The sequence below is a fragment of the Megalops cyprinoides genome, chromosome 2 (genome assembly GCF_013368585.1).
Source record: "Megalops cyprinoides isolate fMegCyp1 chromosome 2, fMegCyp1.pri, whole genome shotgun sequence".
NCBI classification, from domain to species: Eukaryota; Metazoa; Chordata; class Actinopteri; order Elopiformes; family Megalopidae; genus Megalops; species Megalops cyprinoides.
The window spans coordinates 52694645-52706373 of NC_050584.1; positions in this window are offsets into that span (position 1 = coordinate 52694645).

Genomic DNA, 11729 nt, shown 5'->3' on the forward strand with positions numbered 1-11729 from the left:
CATTGCACTGTCATTATCAATCAGATGTCTGAACATGTCTCACTGTCTGTTAGAGTAGATTTTATTGGGTTTATCTTAATGCGTAGAGCAGAACAGCATGTTTTACGCATAATGCCCGGTTTTACCAAAATGGGATAATCACGTCATTCGCTACCTTCTTTGATGAAGATTCAGGCATTTCTTCTTTTTGCCTTCTCCTCCTGGGAGAATTTCTCCAGCTCCTGCAGATTTCTTGGCCCTTGCTTGTGAACTGCTTTCTTGAGCTCAGACCACAAATGCTCTATCGGATTGAGGTCTGGAGATTGCAAAAGTCAATCCAGAATATTGATTTTGTCTTTCCTTAACCATTTCCTTGTGGACTTCAATACATGCTTTTTTTTCAAGCAAGCTCGAGCTTCTCAGTAGCGGGAACCAGTGTTTTAGCCAAAATATACTATTATTGCATATGTTTGAATCAATCTTTCCCCCTAGTCTGATGAGGGCATCAAGACCAGAAGACAAAAATCCACCACAGAGCATAACAGATCCACCCATCTACCTACTTAATGACTGCCTACGGTCCAAAGAGGTGATCAGGTTCTTGACATGAGTTTCACCTTTTTAGCAGCAAACATTCCACACGTTACGTGCGTGGCAGATGCAGATCATTCAATTTGTACCATTTTTTTGTGTTGAGGCTGAGGTGGTCTGAAGGGACCTCCTCCTCACCTCTCTGCCGTGAACACCTGAGATATGCAGCAAATGTGGAATAGTATTGTTTTTGACATGCTGCATCCCTGATTGGGAATATCACAGACTTTTATTAAGATTTTCAATTGTTGCCACAGCGTTTCCTCTCTGATTTATTTCACAGCATGTTTCAGCAAAATGTCTCGAAATCTCCCCTTTACGTTTTGCAGTGATCCCAGCAATTCTGAAGTCTTTCATAATAGACTGTATAGTGGAAATTGGTAGGTTGAGCTTTTTATGTGTGTATGTTTTTTTTTTTTCAAACTTGCAGAGGCTGGTAACCTGATATATTCAGACAGCTATCTCCATAGCAATGAATGCATTGCTTATTCCTGTGAGAAACCTACTATACAGGTGATGATGGTCAGGTTTTGAGGCATCTGTAAACTTCCATAAACATCTGTTAACTTGCAGACAATGGACATTTTATACATTTGGAGTTATAATTATTACACGCAATTTATTTTGACCTGATTATAAGATTTGAATAAATGCAAACAATGTGTTTTATTGAGAAACATCCAGTTTTTCCAATAACATATAGTCTTTGTGAGGTTTTGGTCATGCATCATCCTTGTAATGACAAGTCTGACCAATGTATGTGTCTTTATCAGTTTCAGGTGCACAGTGAAATAATTATGTTATATTTATTTGCCTGAACAGAATGGAATGTATATATAATAATGTAGTTACTGGTCACATGTTAATGTCCCTCATCCTCCATGTGCTTTGTGCAGTCAGAATGTGGAATGGAAGTTTCACCTTGCATTTGCCTTTGCTAAGGCAGAGATCCTCGTGTTGGCTGCAGTAGGAGCCCTGTTCTGCTTTTTAAACACCCCATAGTTAAGCAACGTGGAAAAAACAATGTATCTGCAGTGCTGAGTAAGTGGGCTGATTAGACGTGATCCTGGAACCTGCAAGTGCTACTGTTTACTAACATTTCAATTTCTATGGCTCATCTATTAGACTCTGAATAAAAAGGTTAGAGGGGTGTTGGGATTGTCTTTAACCTTGATGATATTTCCAGTGAGGCAGCATAATGGCTTCTAATTGCTTTAGTGACGAGAACATGTTGACATTTCCTTTGTGCTTCAAGCTCAGTGCTTTAACCATTATGCTAATTCAACCATTATATATCTGGAGGTATTTATGGGACTGACACAAGTGATGTTGCAGGTAAAGGGCTGTGAAATGGTCTGTAAACAGAGGGAATTGATTCCAGGACCGAAGCAATAGTCACAGGCTCTGAGCAGCAGAGTCCTGCGGTTTCTATCCGGCCTGTCAAATTGTCTACGACAGCGTCAGCAGGGCTGTCAGGCACCATCAAAAAGGTGCCCAAACAACGAACAAACGCCGCCCGCTTATAAAAATGAGTTGGGGTCAGAATCGATACTGCTTTGCTCCCAGCTCACAACACGCAGACGCACACACACGGAGAGCGTGCACGTGCGCACGCTCTCACGCACACATGCACACACACACACAGTGGCCTATAGCCGTATTGCCTTGGATGCCAGTCAGAATTATTTCATTAAAGGGATGGAATATGACCACCGCTGACTGCGAGGACATAAAACTGTTCATTCTGCACAGACTACACTTCTCAGAATATCAAAGTCAGCCCTGTTGGGTTATATATATTTGAATTAATATTATAGTCACTGTACATGGCTCTGTTATATTTACATTATATATTTCATATTTGAATTATATTGTATACTCTCATTTTGTTGGTAATCGTTAAAGTGAATAAGACTATCACTATAAAACTAATATCCATAAGGAAAATCCAATGAGAATGCAGTAAACAAAAGCAAGTTCTTGATTTTTATGCTGTATAAAAGAAATGAGCCCATTTAAATAAAAAAAATGGGGAGAATAAAAAGGGAAGTATTTTAAAAAATGTACCTTCATGTCAGATTTTCTTACAGTCATTATGTAGTGCTTCAATAATCACAGAAAAAAGAGGTATAATATTATGAGTTTATTTGATATCCCTGGGACATTGAGGACCCATACCCCTCCCAGATGGAAAATATTACCTTATTCAACAGGACTGTCAAAAATACTGTGGTCACCTTAATTACGGAGATCTATGTGTGCTAAAATAATAAATCTGTGGTATTAATCTAGTGAAATTCACGCTTTTCTGTGAGATAGAATTTTAATAAGAACCACAGGCTAATAAAAGATAGCGCTGTCATAATCAATCAGCAGAGCCGCTGTCAGGTTTAAAGTGTGAGTCTTTCCACAGAGATCTGTCTCAGGTGAGGGTCCCGGCGAGTCCACACGGTGTTATAAAAGAACTGCCCTGCTCTGTATTTGCTCTAGACTTGGGAATTAACTTTCGACCCAGAGACAGTCGAGCTGCGAGCCTTCATTTTCCTCCCGCACCGCCGGCCCCAGAGGGACACAAGACGGATTTGCATGCCTTACCCTGTTCTCTGCTACCTGCTGCAAATTTATTATTGTGGCTGTTGAGCTCCCAATGGTAACTTCGGGGACTCTTAAACCTATATGGTGACTGCAGGCGGTCTTTTCACACAAGAAAAAAGTGTAGTGAAAGGAGAGTGGGGCTTCCACAGCCACCAGGCCCATTTATACAGCAAGAGCCCGGGCTGCTGTCCGTGGAGGACCAGTGTCACCGGGGCGGAGTCTTTCTTGTCACATCTGGCTCGGAGACACATCTACAGTGATCATAGATGTCCTCTCATAGGTCACTGCTGCCCATTTGATTTTCATGTGTTCCGCAAAACTGAAAAATTTTGAATACCTATGAGTTAGAGTCATAGGTAATGTATGTTAACTGGTTGAAAATAACTTTCACTGTTTGATCCAGTTTTATCTTTTCTGATAAAAAAAAAAAAATCTGCTTTGCATTGATATTAATGAATGTATTTATTTGGTGATGAGTATTTCATCTCTGCAAGGCCAGACGTATAATCAGCCACACAGTAGCCTGAATGACATGTGTAATGTGTCCAGGTAAGTCTTTCTCAGATATTGGGGCCTGTGCACCTTGTCTTGCTTAAAGCTCCACTAGCACACTCCTAATTTATTACACACCAGTATGATAAAACAATGTCCCTTTACCTCAAATCCATTGTAAAAGCACACAGGTACAGTATGTGATAGTCATACATACCATAATAACCTATTTAATACAGATTACAGATAGGGAAGAAAAAGGAACCAATGGGAGCATACAGGACAAACAGACATGTCTCAAACTGGCTTGGGGTGCTGAAGAAGGACAAGGTCATGAACCTGTTGAAATGGGGGGGGGGGGGTACATGGCAGGTGTAGCCCGTTACCTTTCCTTTGTCCCCTGCTTGACGCGAATAATTCCCCTGATTATCTATTATCTTGTTATTGGACATAAATTTTACAAGCTGTTGAGAGTGCGGAAAAATCAATACCTTTTAAATGCTGTTTATGTGTGATTAACGGTTAATATCCTCACAAATGATTTAATATAATAAGGTCATTTGTCTTTCACATGGGCTTGGTACCCTGCAAAGAATAATAGAATAATAAATGAGGACACTAGTAAAGAGGAGATTTCAGATGCTTTCCCGGGCCTGTTTTATTACCCATATCCTCTTTACAGCCACAAAGCTGCACTATGGTTATTTTATGCAAGTAATAAAATTAGCCTGAGATGGAATTAGCAGACTCGGGGCTCTTTATAGGTCAAGCCGGTAGTTTATGAGCCCACGACTCCCTTGCACTATTGTCAGGAGGCTAGTTAGAGGGGTCTTTAAGCATGATTTAATATGTCCATGCCTTGGAAAATAGTTAAATAGCTAATTAAATGGAGGAGTTAATTTACATATTAATTGACCTTCCAGTAATATTTATATTGATACCTACATGAGGAGCCCTTGTCTTCATTGCCTTTCATCATAGTTAGTCTGAGCAAATATGGTGTAACTTTTTTTGTTTAAACTCAAGTTTCTTTTTATTGTCGCTGGAGAGTTGGTGTATTCCCAGCGACGGCGGGTGCACAGCTGGCTGGGGCTTGTGTGGCGAGGCCGCCTTTTGTTGTGGGATAATAGGGAAGAGTCGTAAACAGCAGCGTGAAGTGGCCTTGAGGGGCGGGGCTGTCGGGGGCATGCCATAGTGGGGATTTTCGGGGGGGGGGGGGGGTCAGGGGGTGTGAGGGGGTTTTTGGAACACTTCCCATGTCAAAGCTGCTCTTAATTATAATACTAATCACTAATCAGTTCTTCAGTGAATCAGTCCCCGGGGGCTCAACATTACCTCAACTTGTACAGAATTAGCATAACATTTTTACCTGCACTTATGAGACAAGGTTATAAACCTCTGTCTTTCTGGGGATGCTGTGTTTGCCACGGTGATGCAACAAAAATACAAGAAGTGTTCCTTCAGAGGCACTGTGGCTTACATCTGTGTGATCATAATATTTGCATGCATAAAGATCAAAATAAAGATGATATGATGGATTATACATTCATTAGTTGTTTTGACAGGGGCTAAATCTGTTCTGTGTGCTGTGTTGTTATCTTGGCAAATGAGTCCCACACCCTTTTGTTCATCATCATTTGTCACTCCCTGTCTATCTTTTGTGTGCACCATTCTTTTTTGAAAATGGAGCTTCAGAACGATACGCATTCAGGCCATATACAACAATGCGAGGACTAAATAGGTCTTTTCAACCCGTGTAAACCAGGAAGGTGGCTACAGACAGGCAGGAGGAAGGGGGTTAGGGGGAGTGCTCCTTGGGTGGGTTCAGTCGGGAACATGGTGAAGGATATTGTCTCAGAGTGGCTGTTTCTGCTTTCCGCCAGGTTGTGAGACTGAAGTGCTGCGTGGTTTGGCCAAGTAATGCCTCCATGATCACTCTCAATGACTGGCATTTGATGTACAGTAAAGCAGTTCCCAGTCCCTGTGGTGAACATGGTCTCAGTGCGAGAGGGATGTGTGAAAACGTGTCCAGTGTGTTAAGTCCACCAGCTCACAATGGCCCATTCTCCCGCTGGTGTCCACAATGGTGAGCTGGGCCCAGTCCCCACACTACTCTCAGACCAGCTGCCTGCTGACCCTGACCTCACCAGCCACACCTCAGGGTGAATACTGCCCCCTAGCAGACACACGAACACACACAACAGCTACACCCCTGAGGGAAAACGACGGCCCTCTTTTTGCACGTGAAATGTAAGAAGTGGCAATGCAATGTTAGCTGGTGGTGGAAGCACCCACTCAAGATCGGCATGTATTTTCATTTTACAGCAGCGGAGTGAATGAATGACTCCCTCCACTGCCCATCTAGTCACGTGGTTTTGCTCCGAAGGTCTGAAGCTAAAAGCATAGCAAAAGAACACTGTTAACACATCGCGCCTCAACTTCATGGGACCCTGCAGATAAAAAAAATGCCCAAGGCTGCCGTTGAATGTGAGGTCTAACAGGTACGCTGCAGATGGGGGCCCAGGCAGGCGGACAGCTGGCCCTCATTTCGGTGGCCGTGTTTAATAAACGATTAACCGCAAATGTGTTCTTGGATGGCGGGACACCGCCCCACGTGTGCCGTGGCAGCTTTGTTATTACCGTGGAAGTGCTTTGCGGCGGCTGCGGCGGCGGCTTTGTGGAGCCAGGGGTTCAGGCCGGAGAGAGGGCCTGGGAGATGTCAGCTGTGCAGTAACAATAATGTAGGCCTCTCCACACAGCGGAACATCCAGCATTTCCAACTGAATAACTCTATAAAATGGACACCTGCCACACGGCTAGCGTGTATCACAGCAGCGAGCCGCGTGCACAATCGCCCGGCAGTCACGGCTAGTTGGCCGCTGATATATCAGATACGATCCCCGCGCAGGGTTCAGCGCCCGAGCCAAATGTTAAAGTTATTTGTTCTTGTCATTAAACTAAACTTTATTGTGACCCTCTCTGGCTGTTATTGCACCGGTAGCGGTTCTCCTGGACCGGACTTTATCATTTATACTGTCTATGAATCTCTGGGGTTTTGCCACTGCACTTCAGTGAGCTATAATTTCTGTGTGCCCTCTCACAGAAAAGGCCAGGAGAAAGGAGGAAAAAAAAGAAAACCAATATGACAAGTGCAAGGGTTTTTCAATTTACCCACCTTATTTGCAATTTAATAAACACTTTCACAGGATGCACACGCGCACCATGTCAGCCATTTTTCCACAGTACCTCTATGTACATTTCTCATATACATCTGCTCCTACAGAAAGAGCACACGGAACCTGAAGATCTGGTAAACAGCATCTCTAGCCCTCTCCCCCCATATGTGCTGTCCAGGAAAGCTCTCCTCTGGTCTCAGGTTTGGAACTGCCCGACACTACCATTACAGATCCAAACCATTAATCGCAATAAGGATAAGGCCAAAAATCATTATTATTCTACTGTTATGGAACTTGAGAGCAAAGTTTTTGTTTTACCATTTAAAGGTGGATGAAAAATGGAAAGCAAAGCGCCTCTTAAATTGTAATAAAGGAGGTTGTGATCCGTAGGCATCCGTTGCTTCGCTATTTTTTATTGCAACTGGAGAGGGCATCCTTGCGTGGGCTTTGTCATTTGTCCCAAGTATTCCATTATAGCCCTTTTTTCAAGGGTGTGATTTTTATTGGAGGAGACCTGACGGACTTTATTCAAAAAATGGTATTTAAAATGAAATAAAACCAGCTTCTTCAAAATATGCGCATGCACCATTATGACGGCACAGCCGTTACAAAAAACATTAGCATTTCTGAGTTATATTTTGGACCAGAGGTAGCTGTTTTATAGCATGTGTATCTTCTAAAGGTTCTTGAAAAAGACAATGCGGTCATAGAAAATATAAACTGCAGATAAACGATGTGACATAAAACTGAAGCCCATGTCCTGACAAGCTTGGGTGGTTTCCAAGCTCAAACAACCTTAATTTTCCCCCCTATGAATACTGCTAACATTCCTCTCTCCTCTGGGTAAAAAAGGGTATTTTGATCTGCTTTAATAAGATGGTTGGATGGGTGGGTTATGCCATTTTACATCTTCATACGAGTGTGCACAGTCTATGACACACACCGACAGCAAAGCAATCGGATTCATTACACTGTGAATAGGAAGCCTGTATGTGCATTTAGATTTGAGTCATGAGGCCAATGTGGCCCTGGAATCATATTTAAATTGTCTACAATGCCTCTATCTATATGAATAGTTTTTGTTCTCCTAAAATGTGGGAATAGGATTGCTGACTAAACAGATTTAAAAAAAAAAAAAAAAAACGAAATAAAACCTTTAGTTGTGAGAGACAGGAGTTTGTGCGCAATTTCTGAGTAGAGGGTCAACCATTTAGCAGCCTTGCGGTGTGCTGGTGGTCTGAGTGGACAGTAGCCTTTTCTGCTAACCTTTTGCCAATGAGATAAAAAGGGCAAGTTTTTGCTCTTTAGGATGGCAGGACATAACCCATCCATGAAACATAAATGTGTCTTCTTGTTGGGAAAAGATAGATGGAGCCTTAAATGGCCGCCTTAATAAAAAGGTCTTTAAGCCCTCTTCCAGATATCCTTTCCAAGGAAGCATGAGATTAGAGCCTGGAGCCAGGCTTGGTAAACATAATGGATCTGCAGGAAAGTTTTAAAGCACCGACAGTGAGACCATTATGTAAAAAAGGGCCGCGCAAGTAATCTGTGCCTTGTCTCTCAGCGCTGTAAGACAAAGAACACATGGCAAGGCCCTGATTGCTTCTTAAGAAGGCGCTCTCCGCCATGATGAATTCCCATATTTTGACTGTTAATATGTTTGAATGAAAATTATTTATACATTTTGGCGAGGTTGAACGCTTTCCGTGTGATTACTGCCTCTGAAAATGAAAGTGGAGGAGCAGGAAATTTACATGTCAGGGCGTGATGTATACTCAGATTATGAGCTGATTGCGGCTCAGATGAGCACCAAGTGAAATCATTTGCCTGCGAGTGTGACAACTCTGATCCCTGACAAGGCCTCTTAGTTTTTTCGGTTATTGATGCATTCTGCATAAATGCAATCCATTGACGGCGGGGGCATTTAATACTCTCCGAGGCAGACAGTGGAAGAGAATCCTGAGTGTTTTCATCCGCCGCTGCACAAGGGCGCTGATCAAAAGTGAATCGCATTCCGGAATCTGCATGTGTGATGATGCGCCGGGAGACATTCATCAAGGCTCTGGTTCACAGGGGGAAGAGAAAGGAGGCTCTCTCTCTCTCTCTTTCTCTCTCTCCCCTCACGCCTTGCACGTCGAGGTCAGATGGACATGTGGAGCTGGAATCACATTACAAATCCAGTGAATCCAGGGATGAGCCGAGGCGATGCTTTTCCATCTGCTCTCGGTTGAGCTTTGCACGTTGAAAACTGACTTTTACAGGATTCCCACAGACTGTCCAAATCGAGACTCAAATGAAACACCGGTATATTTCCCTATTGTTTACTTTTAGAGCTCTGCTAGCAGTGCTGCATTGCATTATGGGAAATATATTTTAAATACATGCTTGTATCCTCATTTCAATGGACGTGCTGTCCTGAAGTCCTCTCAACTAAAGATGATGAATGAAAGCCAAATGATAGTTTATGACTGTGTGCACTTGCATTCTACGGTTTTCAGGTAAGACAAAGGAGGAGACTTGTGTGGCAATTCAGTGTGAACTTAACCAGGTCATCAGGAACACTTATAATACAACACTTACCAGACAATGTGTGGTAAGAGTAACATTATTTCAAAGCCTTGATGATGCATGAAAAGCATGTGATAACACGGAAAGCGTTAGATTTACTCTTAACCAAAAGTGTGTACTAAACCTGCTCTATGAAGGCAGGCCGAACTAGTCCCTTGTCCCTTTAAAATGTAAAGACAAAGCATTAAGCAAGAAACAAATCTTACCCCCACCCCCTCAGGTACCCCCCTCCCCTGCATGCACTCCCCTCTTCACCCCCTGAGTAACAGTCCTGGGTGCTGTCTCTGTTTTAGATCTGATTTGAATACAAGCCTTGTTTTATGGTGGGATGTAATTGGAAGGCAGTGATTTACTGCAGTGTATACAGGGATTGCATCCAACAAAATATCTGGGAGCAGGGAATAATCACTTTCATGCCTGCCGTGGCATTTATCTGGACACAGGTATATTTTAAACACCCAAGTTGACAGTGTTGACTATTAGCGGGGGAATAAATTATTCAGCACTTACAAGGGGAAAAAATGAGAAAAATCTCTTTTCCCCAGCTATAACAGGACAAAGCAGCGTACCCTGGAAAAAAAGAGGCAGTCATTTTTTGTTCAATTACAAAAGGCAAATATTTATTATTTATAAGTACTTGCCTTGTATGGGCTTAAATGTTATTTATGAACCTGTTGCATAGTGATTTCCAATGTAACTCATTATTTTTAGCCTGAGGGTGTTGTAAAGGAGCAAGGATATATTTAATGACACTCTGCTAGTCGGCGCAATTACACTGTAATCATTATGTAAAATGTGCTATTAATTAAACCAATTTCTGCCGGAACATTCTTTTCTGCAGGGCTTCATCTTCATCCCTCACAATCTGGCTTTCTGTTTTTCACTTCTCCTATTATGTTGTGACTTCAGAGCATACATATTTATAAAAGAAATTTTCATTATCTGAGGGTTTTAACCACTCCGAGATTAATATGGGATGTTCCAGAAGGTTTAAAATTCAATTAGATTTCTTCCCAATCATTTTTTGTCTTTCCAAGATGCCTTGAAACCTTGTTTTTGAACACTGAATCTTCAAACTGTAAATCCTGTTAATGGAAATAGATACAGATTCTTTCAAAAGAGGCTTGCCTTTTATCAAGGGAAAGGTCATGTCACTAGTTTAACAATAATCAGACATCTACTGTATTTCTAGTAATTACAATTATTATAACATACAAAACAAATTGGAAAACAGTTATGTCATTTAATATAAATTAAATGTTTCATATATCTGTTTTCAAAGAGTAAGACGACTGTTGGCACTCAAATCCATGAAAATGCATGTGATGACAATTACAATGAGTAATACATGGCAATTGCACTCAAAGTGCAGAATATTGCTTTCAACGCAAAATCACAATTGATAAGGAATATAGTATAGAACAGTACAGCCAACGGGAAGGAAATAAGTTAATTAGCCTACAAAAAACAGAAACATTTGCAAATATAAGTCTTGAAACCACATACACTATATAATATTTACAGTAGAAAGGATTGTCTCTGGGTTACAACATCAAGGAATAAAAAAGTAATTCTAACGTTGACGGGTAGTTCATTGCACCTCGATCTCCAATTTTGTAAAATGTCATATAAAAATGTCTAAATAACATAGTATATTTCAAAATATTCAAATGCCGAATATCAGTCTAAGAATGGAATTTTTGTTCAGACATATCAGCTGTCACAATATTTTCTGTTATTATATTATTCACCACTTTAAAGTAAAATTTGGAATTACCTCACAGTTAGACTGACGCCTGTTTTCACACACACACACACACACACACACACACGTACCATCCGGCACAAATGATGTTTTACCGGGTAAGATACGGTTGCCAAATTGTGCTGGCGAGCACGCGTCATTTACATTAATCGCGGACAGCAACTTTTACTAGTAAATATAAGCGCGTGGACATTGTGAGTAATGGTCAGGCGTTTCGTATCATTAGAGTTTGTACCGTCCTGTTGTTTAAGATAAAATAAATATGTCTTAGCACCCGAAATATATATGCAACACAACTTAATGTTCAAACCTTACACAAATATAAAACGTTATAATTGACCAGATAGAAGCCTACGGGCGTGGAAGATGCTCCCACAATAAATGTTCGCACTGAGTAATTTAACGAAATTCTCTATATTCTGACATGAATCAATTTTTTTTACCTACGTTACCCCAGTCCAAACTCGCTTTAATGCGTGTTTAGCGTTTTCTCAAGGTTTTTAAAATGACCGATATTTCTGACCTGGAATGATTAACCTATATACTGTAAGTCTGTTGGCAGG